Below are 15882 nucleotides of genomic sequence, written 5' to 3'. Positions count from 1 at the left end.
TTTTTTTACAGGTTAATCCCAAGAACCTCAAGACAGGGTTTTTACTACAGCATACGACATTAAATGCCATTATTGACAATTGGTTATATGTTTATATACTCAACAGTTTTTTTGTACTTTTTAAAATTCACACTTTGTAAGGCAGCAAAGTGAATTTCCTTGTCTCGAAGAAAATCTAAAGTGGTAAATCAATAATAATAATAATAATAATAATAATAATAATAATAATAATAATAATAAAAATAATAATAATGACAACGTATTGTAGTTCCCATATAAGGGTGCACACATTGAAGCGGACTAGTGGAAAGTTTGTGTTGTAGTACCGAGATGGTAATTGAATATTTTCAATCATTTCATAAACTTGTCAATAAAATGATACAATTACTTTATCCCAGTGCTAACAAGCTTGTTGTGTCAATCTTAAATTAGCTTAGAAATTAGCATGACTTCCATCCTTCCTCATCATCGGTTGGTGAGAACGATCATAAGTGTAAGTTTTTCACTGCCACAGCACCAAGGTCTTCCGGTGTTCTCGGGCTCTACTCGTTTTATTACAAAGATTTCAAAGGCAGTTATAAGTTTCAAAATTATACCATATAAGCAATTGTTTATGTCTGTAGTGTAGGCATGTGTGTATGTGTATAGGTGTGTGTGTGTGCGTGTGTGTGAGAAGGAGTGGATTATTAGATGTACAAGCAAAGTGTTTTTATATGATAAAATATATACATATATACAATTATTCCATCATTTCCCTCCTGTTTTTCAAATAAAAAAACATCCGTCACCATAATGTCACCTTAATGTAAAATATAGCCTTTCAACAGTAATGTTCACCATTTTGTCCAGTAAGGTCATGTTTTTATTATTTTACACTCTTTTCAATATACCCAATATTAATTCTGTACCCAAATACATACCCAATATTAAAATAATGTACCATGTAATCAACATAAATCCAACACATTCGATCAGCGAACAACTATAGGAGTTGCGTATAATGCTTAAAAAGATAGCCACTCGTTCGTCAAATATGAACCAAGAAAGGGGGTCCCAAACTTTCATTAACAAATTGGTGTGAGCTGCTGAGCTCACATTAGTGTTGTCAGATTGGCTCAGGCTATTGCATGTCTGCATAAAAGATATCAATACTTAAGGCAGATACCCACTTTGGCCTGCAGTTACAACATTAAACCAAAACTTTTGACTATGCAATACCATATATTCATGTCTTGATTTTGGTTTTGTTTATACATACGTAATGAAAAAACAAATCTGCAAAGTCGTGAATCCGCGTAATGGAAAACAAATTTGTGATGTAGCGAATCCGCGTGATGGAAAAAAAAAAATCTGTGATGTGGCGAATCCGCGAAAGTGGAACCACAAAGTAGTGAGGGTTCACTGTATATAAAATAAGCACACACCTGTCTCATGACTAATAGTGTCTAATGACTACAAAATGAATAGCAAATAAAAGCCTACCTTACCTTAGTCACCAAAGAATATAGATTTTTCGAGTAACTATGGATCCCCCCCCATCCTTAGTATTGTGATGCTGTATGCTGACCTGGGTTAGAATACAGTATTAGATTGTTTTTAATACCCTATGTTTGAAGGCTTGTTTAATGTGTTTAGCTTTTCTCCTGGAAGTATGAAATCTTGAAGTCTTGATTTTGGTTTTGTTTCCAAATATTAGCATCCATATTAGCATCCATGCAACGTCTAATCTGTAGGTCATGATCTCAACTCTTAACGATGCTTTCAGTACCCTTATCGATGGGAATAATAATAAAAATAACTCAAAATCCTCAGGTACAAATGAACTCCAAATTGAACCATGTGATGCTATGGCGGGTGTGTTCACAGGCCTTTTCTGACCACAGTGTTCGATTGTTGCCAAATTGAATTTATATATGATTGTGTACTTTTCCGATCAGAAAAACATATCTATATCAAGTCTTAAACGGGAATATATGAAACCATCATGGCACATGTCATTGTGTTCATTTGACACAAGTTGTCTTCGTCAGGCAGAAGCCGCACCAGATAAAAAGTCAAAACCGAGCACAACAATACCATGCATAATATTGCTCTTGGCTTGCAGTCAATGTGATGTTGCATGTTCTTTTTTTTATTTTTATTTTTTTCAGTGTCTGATCTCTTTTTTGAGCCAGGATGCAACCATCTTTCTATCTTTTGAGGGAGAGAGCCGTGACTAGAACATCACCTCCTCATTTGCAGCTAACAGTGTTCTTGTTTTGTACTTGATCAGGCTTTTGGTGTATGTGTGTGTGTACTTGCAAGCTGGGTCTTTTGCCTCCTTCAGTAATGGCCAAAGGAAGACAGTTTGTTTTATTATAAAAGAAATCTAGGTAAGATATTTCCAACAGTCTGGCGAACATCTGCTCCTTACTGTGTGTGTGTGTCTCTCTCTCTGCCTTGACAATGTGTGCAAGTGCCCTTTGCTGTGGGTGTGCTTCATGACTGACACGAACATCCCTGTGGAATGGGAGTTGGGGCAGGAGTAGATTAAAACTCCACAGGGAAATACTGCGTAACTCATGAAACGCACCCCGGCACACATTGTCAACACACAGGCAGGAGGGAGAGACAGAGAAGCAGACACCGTCAGGAATGTCTTACCTATATTTCTTTTACAATAAATGGTATTTTAAGTGTAGACTCTACATTGTAATCAACTTTGATCATGTATAGATTAGACTTTAATTCAACATCTGGGCCGATACTAATATGACCGCAGCTGCGCGAGACTTCAAAGTCAAGGGATACATGATGTTCTTCTTCTGGCAGTCGACAATCCAGATTGTTAAAGCACCTTCCATACGGACGATCGTTTTATTACAAGCCGTAACAACTGGCTTCGCTGAATTGCCAAATGTAACGGCAGCCATCTTCCTAATGTTTGCCTTGTCCTTCTTAATGTAGCGAATGGTGGATTCGTTCACTCCCAAAAGGTGGGCCATGGGCCGCAGCTACAGGTTGCTGAAGCGATACAATTGTCTTATACATACGTAATGAAAAAAAAAATCTGCAAAGTCGTGAATCCGCGTAATCGAAAACAAATTTGTGATGTAGCGAATCCGCGTGATGGAAAAAAAAAATCTGTGGTGTGGCGAATCCGCGATAGTGGAACCACGAAGTAGCGAGGGTTCACTGTATATAAAATAAGCACACACCTGTCTCATGACTAATAGTGTCTAATGACTACAAAATGAATAGCAAATAAAAGCCTACCTTACCTTAGTCACCAAAGAATATAGATTTTTCGAGTAACTATGGACCCCCCCCCCCCATCCTTAGTATTGTGATGCTGTATGCTGACCTGGGTTAGAATACAGTATTAGATTGTTTTTAATACCCTATGTTTGAAGGCTTGTTTAATGTGTTTAGCTTTTCTCCTGGAAGTATGAAATCTGGCACGCTTGAACACCAATGTATTTGAACACCAATTGGGAACATAAGTGGGCATTTGATTCACAGTTTATTAATGTGTTTACATGAGGCGCAAAGTCAAAAATTTACATTGCAAGCAGCGATGCAAAACTGCATATTTCGATCCTTGATAGGACTTTAAAATACTCATTGCTGTGTAAAATGTGCTTTACAAAGTATGGAATTTGTTTTGAAATAACAGTGAGAAGTGGGGGCGGCATGGCTCGGTGGTAGAGTGGTCGTCTCCCAGCTGAGAGGCTGTGGGTTTGATCCCCCAACTATCAAGACCACGTCGAAGTGTCCTTGAGCACAATGTCTTTGAGAGTCACCTACTCTGCACTTTGACTTTCTTGGATTGGTCTAAAACATTACTTTAGCTGGTTGAAATTCACATGATAAATATCCCGTTTTAAAATTCACATCACACATTATAGTTTGTAACTGTATCCTCCAGTAACTGCAGTTACTCTAACGATTACAGCACCACCCCATTCTTTCAAAATTGAAATTACCAAATGTAACCCAGCTACTTTCTTCAATACCCTGCTATTATCTAGCCTGACTTGATTCGCATCGAGCTATCGTGTCGACCTATCGCGAGATCGATCGCGAGACGTCGTGCGCACGTCTTTTTAAACATGGCCGCGCCCGACATTCCTCGTGAGTTGGGTGCGGGACGTACCATAGCAGACACAGGTACTAACCTAGCCGATTTGAATCCGCGATAATCGGCTTCGACCACGACAGTAACTGTTGTGCTGCCACCATTGCAGATGTTCCGCCCTTCTCACGAGAAATTGTGCACGCCATGATTTGTTGTAAACGAGGGACTGGTGAGTCAGCATGTTGCTTGTCACTATCATGCTAATGCTATTGTGCTAAGGCTATCGTGTCACTGCTTGAATGTATAAAGGAGTACTCTTGTGCAGTGACAATCTGCTATCGAAACCCTAGGATTTTATTTCATGTACACGACAATCATGATCATGATGATATAATGATTTATCAAGTGATATTGTAAAATGTTGTTTTACTTGGTGAGTTATGTGTAATGGTAGATTATCATATTATGTATCGCTGGTCCTGTTTTATACAGGCCAGGTTCCCGTTGATGGCGAGCTAAACCCACGAGTGAACTGACCAGTGCGTTCACCTGCCGTGTGACTCACTGACTGAGTGAGCCAACCAACTACCCCTGTGCACATTGTATATATTGTATATATTCTGTTGTATTATTTTGTCTTCACTGTACATAATAACAACACCTTGCTGACTATATGCATTCCGTTTCATCATTGAGCACCTCACTTTTCCTCCTAGCCGAGCCAAGATCTTCTGCACTAGCCTATAAGCCTATGTTATAATACAAAACCAACATCATAATTCATATTACAGCATAACAAGTGCTACACAAAGCAGACAAATCTGCTTGCAGATGAGACTGTTTCTTCTACATAAGTAAATTCAAAATACACTTCTATTGCACTGCCTATGAGAAAAGAAAGAAAAAAAAGAAGGAATAGAGTTTATATATTTGATTTCATATACAGTTGCCAGATGGAAGCAATATATCAGGAATGGATTAAATGTTTAATAATGCAGCACAAAATTATACTTGCTCCTCCGTGAGTTGTCACTTTACCATGATGGAGGGATTCGGGTGTCCCAGAGATCCTAGGAGCAAACTTGGTTGGGGCTTTATGCCCCTGTTAGGGTCTCCCATGTCAAAAATGTCCTGGTTGAGGGAACAGACTAAGTGCTGCTCACAGACCCTTTATGAAGTAAAATTCTTCTATGTGGTTTTTCTGGAGCCAGGTCTGGAAGTGGGGCTTGTTGGCAAGCCCATTTCACATGGGCACACCACATGTGGGAGTGTCCAAAAGGGTCAGGTGTGAAGGCATCCAAGTGAAGGGACCTTGTTGCACCGATCCACAACTACGTAGAGAAGCTAGCTCTTGGGACATAGAATGTCACCTCTCTGGTGGGGAAGGAGCCTGAGTCGGTGTGCAAGGCCGAGAAGTTCCAACTAGATATAGTCGCCTGGTACCAGTCCTCTTGAGAGGGGTTGGAATCTCTTCCACTCTGCAGTTGCCTGCAGTAAGAGGTGCAGAGCAGGTGTGGGCATACTTATTGCCACCTGGCTCAGCGTCTGTAGAGTGGGTTTCAAAAAGTCGAAAACACTATAATGTGACCCATCGAAACATCAGTGAACCATCCAAATACAATTTATCATGAGTTACGAGACCTGGGGTCTATTTCTAGTTTGAATATAATGCTTGTATTCATGCATTAAAAAAACTGTATCATTTGTGTGTTTAAGTGAGAGCAGAGAGTCTATGGATTCAAGACTCTGCATAAAAGTTTTGAAAAGCCTTTTGAGTGTAATCTAATAATGTACTTGAATGTCATGTAAATTACATGTTTTGATCTCTGCTCAATGTCATCTTTCTTTTTAAATGTACTGTACTTCTTATTACACATCATGTCATTGGGTAGATTTAAGACAACACATTTCCACGTTTATGCTCATTTAAGAGGGGTGAAAAGTTGAATTTAAAAAAAATACTGTGATGGTCTTACCCGAACCAGTCTCCGTGCCACAATTTTCAAGGAGTGATTACTTGGAGTGACTCATAAATAATAATAAACAATAATAAATAGTACTGATGTCTTCCTTTTGAATAACTATGAAGAACAAATACCAAAACAAAACTGTTAAAATCATTCAAAATGTCATCTTTTTTTTTTTTTTTTTTTCATGGCCAAATGCATTTGGGACAATGTCCATGATCATTTGTTTGTCACAACTAGATCACAAATAGTAAATCATCTTTTCATTGACAGAAAAATCTTAAAATACCCATTGTGATATTTTGACATTCAAAACAAACACACACATGTAGCAAAAATAAAACAAGCAAACTGGTCTATGATGACTTGAGAAATTGGATTCTAAACTTAAAGGAAAATTAGTTTTAGGGTTAAAGGTGTGTAAGATTTTGAATGTTTTTTTTTTTCATTTAAAAGGAATAATATATTATAACCTTCAAAAAGTTGCAAATAAATGTGACTCTTAACGACCAACATTTTGTTTGAAATATAATCTTAGATCTAGGTATTGTTAAATTATTTTACATGTGGTAAAAAAGTGGTGTGCCGTCAGGGCCAGCAAGGCCTTCTCTCTTATATAACTTGACATTATTACTATAATAAACTATAATAATTATAATAAAACTATAATAAAAGTCAACTTCATTTTAAATTTATTTTTACAAAATATACATATTTTCTACATAAAATTATTCTTCATATTCTGTTCCTTTTGTGTCATTATTTCCATATGGTTACACTCCTAAGTGCTGTAGTTTGCGTGTATAGTTTTTCGCCAATTAGAATTCAACTAACATGTGTCGCCAGGCAGGCTTCATGCCTGAGCCCGGAGGCACTGGGCATTCGCTTGAACAGTTCAAGGCTTCTGTGCTGTGTGCAATGCCATATAGTGTACTGGCCCATATTTTTGTTAGCCAGCTGTAATACCCAATCGACCCATTAAAACACCTTCAAGAAACCTCACGTAGAACTGGACGCTCACTGCAGGAATGCGGTGCTATATTGATCCATCACGTTTAATGGTGGAAGTAGTTAAAGTTATTCATTTAAAAAAAAATTAAAAACATGTTGCTCAACCAGCTAACGTTAGTGTTAGCATACATTGAAGCCAGACCCACAGATGCTTGTTTTTTTTTTTTTTTTTTTTAAACCCACAATGGCTGAAGAAGAGCAAAATGGAAATTGGGCCGATGCGACTTTCAGCATTGGCGTCCATGTCAATACAAAAGGATTTATTATTGGAAATGAAACGCGAAGACAAACTATACAAGCAAGTCATGAAAGTCTTTCTGAGGAAAAAAAAGAAAAAGAATGGATTTTGTACTGATATCTTTAATTGTTTTTTTATTATTAATTTTATGTCATTCATATTCAGTTGTCTTGTTTGGTTGGGTTTGGTTGTTGTGAGTTTGTTGGGTTTTGTTAATGTTTCTGTTCCACTTGCGTCTGCCTTTATTGTCTGTGTTCTCATTAGTTTGAATTTGTCAACCTGTCTGGTGATACTTTGTCCAGTATTGCTTCCGGTTCGGTGCTCCCTCATTTCCTTGTTTCCCTCATTTCCCTCAACTTCCTTTTTTGAGCCACATATTTTTCAGTTTTCCTGCATTTTTTGGGTCTCCTTAATTCCTCCTCCCTCACCATGCCCAGACGTGACACTAATATTAAATTGCCATTTGTAATTTAGCGTACAGTCTTGTTAAAGCTTGCCTGCTCTTTGTGGACTTCATAAAACTTTGTGGACAAATAATTTGAAATTATTATAACTAGTATTTTTATTATTATTGGTTTATTTTAAGTTTTAATTTCTGATGCGGGTTTATTGATGTTTAAATGCTTTGAAAAATAGCCTGCGTAGCTTACTAGTGGGTATGTGTGCGCATGAGGGGGTCCAATCACTGAAGGCCTCAGTGTGAAATTCACGGACTGCCACTTCATGTGGGGTGCTAGTCCTCCGGAAGCTGCCATGTCTATTATAAGCCTTTAAAGGGCCAATGTGTGAGCTTTAGATAGTTTTTCATTACGGACAGCAGGAGGTGCTGCATTTACGTTCAATTGTCATGTTTCTGACACAACCAGCCTCCTTTATCTCAGCTAGAACAAGCCAAGCATCATGAAATGCAGAAACATCTGTGCACTTTAGAGGCCGTTAACTTTCCATTATTACGTTTCTGCTCTAGTGAAACATGCCATCTGCCATGTAAATCTGTGTTATGTTCCCTATATTAAAATAGGGAAAATTTCAACCTGGAGGTTATTTATGAAAGTCAGCATTTTTGCTTTATCTTGCTTTAGACCTCAGATATTTTTATTCAGATACTAAATGGCCACAAAGAAAGAAACTGACTTTTGACATCAATAAAATAAGTGATGACAAACGGTTGGATGAATGGATTATAATCCAAATATAATTCATCGTCAATTCTGCCATCTCTTTCTTTAAGAAGTCTATTTTCTATTTCTACTTATAATATAATTCATGTACAAGGGTGTTTACGGGGTGTGCCCAATGTTCCCTCTCATTTTCAAAGCGTCTGAGCATTCACACAAACTACCCGAGCAGGCGTTGGACCAAGGTGAGCAACTTCAGACATATGCACAGTCTCCGTGTGCATATCTGATGTAGCTCCCCAAAGTGACCTATATCACATAACTCACATTTTGTCATTAATGAGCAAGGAAGGATGGGGGCCTTGGACTGAGCCACAGCCAAATCGGGCTCATTCGTGGCGAGTGCTTTGTTCACGTAAGGCAGCGCGGAACTCCAAGAATTCATGTGAACAGCACGTCCAACAATTTTTTAAAATATGTGTGGACTGGTACTGTGCTTCTGGGAACTTATCCCATAAATTATGGGGGATAGCTGAGGTGACAAACGTCGTCCAGCACCAATACGGGAGAATAATGCATGTATAATTGACATGTTGCCAGACAAAATCACAACTACAGTGGGCCCCCGGGTTACGAACTTAATCTGTTCAGCGGCTACGCTCGTAACTCGAACTGCTCGTATGACGGGCAATCCAAACCTATGTTAATTCGTGAATGCGTGCAACGCGTGCAAAAACCTTAGGTAAAAACATCACGACTTTATACACATATTAAAAATGAGTAACATAATCTACTGTACAGTTAAACTAAATAACATATACAAAGGTAAAATGATATTTGCCTTTGGAGCGACGTTACTTGAGCTGGGAGGAGGCAGAGGGGAGCAAAGACCAACCCGCAAAGTAAACACAGTTACGCTGATATGCTATTGCTCTTACAATGTCAGTCACTGTTTCAGTCACGGTGTCAGTCACGGAGATGCTAAAACATATCATCCTCTTACTTCTTCCTTTACCGCTACTAGCAATTTTAGAAGCTATGTCTAACAGATAGTTTGCAAAGTCTTCACAACATTCCTTCCTTCCATTTTTCACTCATTTTCTCTCCTTCCTTCCATCCCGACCAGCTGTGCCATCAAGCTAGATAAAGGCGTTCGGCCAATAGCATATCGGCATTTCTGTGATTGACGTGACGCCAGCCAATAGCATCTCCGTGAGTGAGACCGGGTGACCTTAATCGACCAATAGCATATGGCATCTCCGTGACTGACTCCGTGACTGACACCGTGACTGAGACAGTGACTGTGACGTTGTAAGAGCAATAGCGTTCACGTTACTGTCACAAGCGTCAACTGCTGATTTTGTTGACACAGCTAAGCGGAAATATATTTGCATGCACAATGGCCGGCATGTCGGATTGTTCGTAAGACGAAAGGTTTGCTCGTAAGTGGGGGACAAAAATCTCCGTGGTCCACGCTTGTAAATCGAATTGTTAGTAAAACAGGGTGTTCGTAAACCGGGGGCCGACTGTACTTTGGTTCGCACTGCCAATGCGTATGATTGGCTGAATAGTGTAGGTGAATCTTTTCATATCATTGGCTGTATACTTCTCACAACGCAAAATGGTACAAAAAACAATGTTATTGGCCTAATTAATCAGATAAGGTGAGGTCTAATATTAGATATTATTTAATACGTTTAGATTGCATTTTTTTTATGCGCAGCATAGATTTTCTTGCTCACTGAGAATGTGTGAGCAGTGTGCAACTGTGCACGTGCGCAGCTTAGAACACTGGGTGTGCCCCTCCCACCAGTGGAGAGAAACATTTAGCATAAAAGTTTTGAAATGCCTTTCCATTTCGCATACTCATGTACTCTAAGAATGTTATTTAAATCATGTAATGTGGGTCGCAGGGGGGCCAGACTGGTTTGCATGTCCGCTTCACATGCAGAGGTTGTGGGTTTCCCCGGCTTTCCCCCGTGCCTGTGTGGATTTTCTCTGGGCACTTCAGTTTACGCCGCCATTCCGAAAACATACATGGTGAGTATATTGGACACTCAAAATTATCATTAGATACGATTGTGAGTGCGCCTGGTTGTCTGTCTGTGTATGTGTGTGTGTGTGCTTGTGCGTGTGCATGTGTGTGTGTGTGTCCCACAACTTGCCCAAAACCAGTTCGTTGTGTACCCTACTTACTGCCTAAAGAGGATAAGCTCCAACATATTTGTGACCCTAATAGGAGTAAGTACTGAAAATGATGGATGGAAAATAAAAAAATGAAATAAAAAAAAAAAAAACTAAGCACGGTAAAGCAAAATGTTTCCTTGTAAATCTAATTGCAAAATTCTGATGATGCCATTATAAAATAAATATGACTACAACCTTAGTCTTCTGGACGTTTAAGCATAATGGCCTAGTTATGGTTAGATGGAGAAGAATCTTAAAATTTTAACACCATTGTTCTTTGATTTGCTATTTTTCTGCAAGCTGCAAACTTAAACATTTTTGTACACTCTAGGATCCTACGCATCTACATATATGACACACCTATAATTTTGGAGTCAAATTTTGGTATTTTCCATGTTACCATGTATGAGATGCATCAACACTGATTTACCCAAACAAAATCCTTTCAACAACATTTTTTTATCTCTTGTCCTTAGGTAAGTAGATACATTTATTAAGTTTTAAATAGTAAGGAAACTGCCTTTTTCCAAAAAAAAAAAAAAAAAAAATTGTTCTTTTAGTCTTCATTTTGATTGATATATCAACCACTAGAATGGAGGACTTCACCTTAACAATTTTGATTACGTTCGTCAACATATGCGGCAAGACAGAAAATGTATTGAAATTTCAGAAAATATCAAAATCATACACATCATTCTATTTGATATATTTCTACTTTTACACACACATATACAGTGATCCCCCCCTACTTCGCAGTTGTCTTCGGGTATGAGCTCCTAGATTTCTATGTACGCCCCAATATAGCCGCAGTAACCATAAACAATCCTCTTTTTTTTGTATTTTATTTCCTTTCTCCTATTATTTATCATTATATTATCCTTATTAACATGATTGTATATTCATTAAATAACTAATATAACTTAGTTTGTTGAGAATATGTTCTCAGGACTGGTTATCTGCACCAAGACTCCGGTGAAAGAGTACGCAAGTCATCACGTTAAACTTCACATTTATTTTGGCTCATGTATGGTGTATCATGTAGTATCTGTTGAATAATAAATCAACAACAATGTTAAAGTCAGTCAACTAACATATAAACACTTGCCGAACTTTATGAATATACTGTATTTTTAGCCGACATTAGCGGGTTAGCAACAACAACTAACTATAAAGTGCAACCTCTACACAAACAAACACATAAACAGAATAAACACTCATCACTTACTAAACAGTAGCGTGCATTATCAACATAAACGATAATAAACTATAAATATGAGCTGACGTTGGCATTCACTACGTCACAGTAACGAGCCGAATGACTCAGAGAACGTAAAACAGGAAACGGAAATGCAACGCGACCCGACAAATTAAAAGCATTCATTTCAAAATAAGATAAAAAACGTCACGAACTCTAACGCTTGAAGAATTCTTAACATTGCTATTAACTAATATTACTTAGTTATTTGATGAATACAGGTCTGTATAATGTACTTTTTTGCTTTTTTCAAATGTTTTCCATTTTTGCTGATTTTTTTTTTTTTTAATATTTTTAATTTTTCCTGGAAAAACCCGCAAAGTACTGACACCGCGATATCTGAGACCGCGAAGTAGGAGGGAATACTAATATATATATATATATATATATATATATATATATATATAGAAATAGAAAGAAAGCCACATTATTTAGACCCTTGCATTATTTTGTTTCGTTATTTACGTATATTGCAGAGATGGACCGTTTTTTCCTCAGTTTGAGATGTCTGCATTTGAATTGGACCACTTTAGTGCCTTGCGCTAATGCTGGAGACTTGTTTCGTATTATATGGTCACAATGTAATTAACGAGTGGTTTCTTAGCATCCGAGTGAGTGAATAAAATTTGTTTAATGGCTGAATGTTTATGTTGGTAGAGATATAATGTGATTGCTATAAAAATTGAGTCGCCAGAAAGGGTAAAGCTAACTGGTAGCAACCACCATTTAGATGCAGAACTGACTTGTGCATAGTTGTTTGCTTACCTTGCATCACGCTGGATAGAAGAGTAGGCAAGCTTATACTGAAAGCAATTGTAGGAATAATGGGCGGCAAAATGAAAATAGACCATTAAATACACATCAAAATTCCAAGGGGACTTTAGCTCCTAGATTCCAAAAAATATTAAACAGCTGACAATTTCCTTCATATTTACCATAATTCCCCAAATATAAGACACATCTGTGTGTAGGACACCCCCTTAATGTTGGGGTCAACTTCTGATATTTTCTATGTCACCATGCATAAGATGTAACACTTTGGCAACAATTTTAAAACTATGGCAAGAACAGGATAAATCTCATCTTCCTACAGGCTTCATATTTTCTTGTGTTCATATCCATACATTATATATTTGTTGCATGTTAATTGTGTTTCAGATTCACCACATTGTGAGTGGTCAGTGAACACCCTGCCAGTGTACCGTTGAATGCGATCAAAGCTGATGTTTTTCCTTTTCCTCGCGACACAGCTAGAGGTTATTCTACCATAAATACTTTGTGCATATGCCAAAAGAGCACAATTTAATAAATGAGTTCAAATAGAATATCTTTTATTTTAAGAACTTGGAGTGGTCATTTTTATTCATCCCGAGAAGTTTTTCATTTGGATCCCAAATCTTATCCATCAATCCACTTAAATACTCTTATCCTGTTAAGCGGAGCTGGAACCTATTCCCTCTCACTTTGGGTGAAAGGTAGGTCATACGCTCACTTTGTCAAAGAACCCACTAAACCCATTCTTGCCTTCATGGACTGACCAAGACAAGCTATTTTAAAAGTAAATGTTTCCTTTCCTCTAATAATAGATTGGACTTTTATTTGTAAATAAATATCTCCCCCTCTTTTTCTCTCCATTTACTCTCATGTATTTGTAGATTTCATATTCATGACATCAATTACAAATACTTCTCTCTCTCCCTCTGTTGGAGAAATGTAGGAGTCCTTTACATATATTGTGTACTTAATCAATGTTTTTAATCAGATGTGTCAATCAAATAGGACCATGTCGATTTATGTCCTTAATGTAGCAATCAGTAATACTCAGGGAAGTAGAGCACATGTACTAATCACCCATGTGTTAGATGTTATGTTGATTAGATGTTATGTTGATTAATGAAGTGATTTATTAATGTTTTTGATTCAATGTGATTATACATTTGACACCCTGTCCTTATCATTAGGATAGCAACATGTTCCACTCATGACAAGAGTGCTCGAGGCCGTGTGCTGGTGGTTGTTGAAGTTTTTCTCAGACAGGGCCTGTCAAGCAACAATTGAACAACATCCTGGACCAGGGTCACCTGGAAGGCTCCCCAAGAAAGAAGAAGTCAGGTGGAGAAATGCGGTGGACCTGAGCACCCTTCTTACTGGAACGTGTTGCTGCATCCTGCATTGAGCCACACACCTACACGCGTGCACTTAGCTGTCACAAGATGTATTACAAGATTTTGGGTTCCGGTCACATACGTCGCTCCCCCATGCATCTCTACCCTTTAGGGCCGGAACCTACATGTAACCTAGGGACCTCTGAATAATAAAACTAGGGGGAACGAGGAAGTACCTCAGAGCGCGGCAGCACTGCAGCCTTTGTGGTCCTGTCTCGTTCTCCTCATGCATGAGCATAACCGTTGCCTTCTCTCTTTCTTTTAGACAAACGCTCGGGTTGACAGTAATTGGCTTGGTGAACCTGACACCCTCCCTGCCCTCTTCTTTTATGCAAGTTATTAGTAATGACAAAAGCACCTTTACAATCTGCCAAAGCTCATCAGTTTTTGTCTTTTATTTCTATGTCTTTACAACTAATAGATTTAGTGATAATTCATGGTTAAAATGTAAAGGCTCCTTGGTCTAACCAAATACTCAGATTCTTGAGATGCTACAGGCTTGTCAGTCTCTCAGGTAACAAAGCTTGAAAGCCTGGCTGTAAAAGCAGTCAGCTGGAGCTTCAACTGTCAGAGGTCACCATTTAACATCAGCGGGGGACTTGGCAATGCCACCCAGTGGGTTTCTACTAAATGTTCAAAGCTGCTGTTTGCTGCCGTGCTGTAATGAAGAGATATGAATGAAGAGATATAAGAACCAACTCTGTCATACTGTTATTATACTACACTTACACTAACAGTTCTTTTTGTCAAGAGCTTTCAGACACACAGGGTTCATATACTTTCAAGAAACCAGCACAGATTCAATTACTTTTATACATGTTTTTTTTTTTTTTTTTTTTTAACAGGCCAAGGGTCTATACACAACAAAGCTAATGTTACCTAAAGACTTTTTTTCACAGGGTTGTACTCTTAGAGTAATCTTATGGGGTGGAGAAAGCATTCGCAACCACAATTTCTGAAATACAGCTAGTCAATAACAGCCCCCTAAAAATGTTTAAATTCACCTATATTAATGGCTTAAACCTGTAGATCTTAACCTTGTCAAAGGTACTGAATCCCATTTCATGTGCACATTGACAAAACCATTCTTTAGTGGGTTTTTAGCCTCCTCAAATTTTAAACATAGCTATATGTAGGTATATGTTCAAATACATGAGGTACTGGTGCATAAAATGACCTGTGTATAGAAATCATGAAGAAAGGAAACTCCCATGACTTTATGTGATACTTGTGAATTTTATATATTTATCCAACCACTTTATTTTATTGCACAACTTACTATGGATTAACATTGTAAGAAAATGAATCATGTACTATCGTATGTCAGTTACACAATTACTCCTGAGCACAGAACATTAGTACCTTAAGACACCCCCATGTGGTCCACAATAAAAATCTCAATCTTAAATCTCAACCAGTCTGTTGTGATTAAAAAGGTTGGGGGCCTCTGTCTGCTTATGCTGGATAATGCCTCCTGGCCTTGAGGATGAAAGCTTTGAACAATTTTTATTCATCAAGGTTCATGACTGTCAGAGAAATCTCTTAAAGAAGACTAGGACAAGCCTAGCTGCTTAAACAGCAAAAAGAGTAACTCAGATCAGCCAAGATTGACTTTTCTATGCCGGGCATAGGGAAAAAGCTTGGGCAAATGAACTCGTGGGTTTTCCAACGCTAATTTAACCGCTAATTTAACCGAAGATGTGTGACTGACAACGTAGAGCTTAAATATTATCATTCTTAATTTTTTAATTATTCAGCACACGCATTATGTACACCTCAACCTAAATCACTGCCCACCAACTCCAAACCAGAAATGTCGAACAACCATTGATTCTAAAACTTTGATTACCTTTTCATTTCCAGTCTGCATTTACTCAGTACCCA

At 38.0% G+C, this 15882-nt stretch overlaps 1 protein-coding gene and 2 long non-coding RNA genes across 17 annotated transcripts in view; 2 read left to right on the top strand and 1 right to left on the bottom strand.

Moving 5' to 3' along the window:
• Window positions 1–15882, bottom strand: part of dcc (DCC netrin 1 receptor) — a 482450-nt gene that overhangs the window by 233763 nt on the left and 232805 nt on the right. The gene's annotated exons all lie outside the window — the stretch shown is intronic.
• LOC148411294 (uncharacterized) lies at window positions 4085–4731 on the top strand. The gene is made up of 3 exons (XR_015868019.1): window positions 4085–4149; window positions 4227–4286; window positions 4550–4731. It is a non-coding gene; the product is annotated as an uncharacterized LOC148411294 (long non-coding RNA).
• On the top strand, window positions 10150–14130 carry LOC148411293 (uncharacterized). Its single transcript, XR_015868020.1, has 3 exons — window positions 10150–10431; window positions 13271–13308; window positions 13867–14130. It is a non-coding gene; the product is annotated as an uncharacterized LOC148411293 (long non-coding RNA).

This window comes from Hippichthys cyanospilos, chromosome 15 (assembly GCF_059441005.1).
Source record: "Hippichthys cyanospilos isolate Australia breed blue-spotted pipefish chromosome 15, RoL_Hcya_1.0, whole genome shotgun sequence".
NCBI lineage: Eukaryota > Metazoa > Chordata > Actinopteri > Syngnathiformes > Syngnathidae > Hippichthys > Hippichthys cyanospilos.
This window is presented reverse-complemented; position numbering and strand designations above follow the sequence as displayed.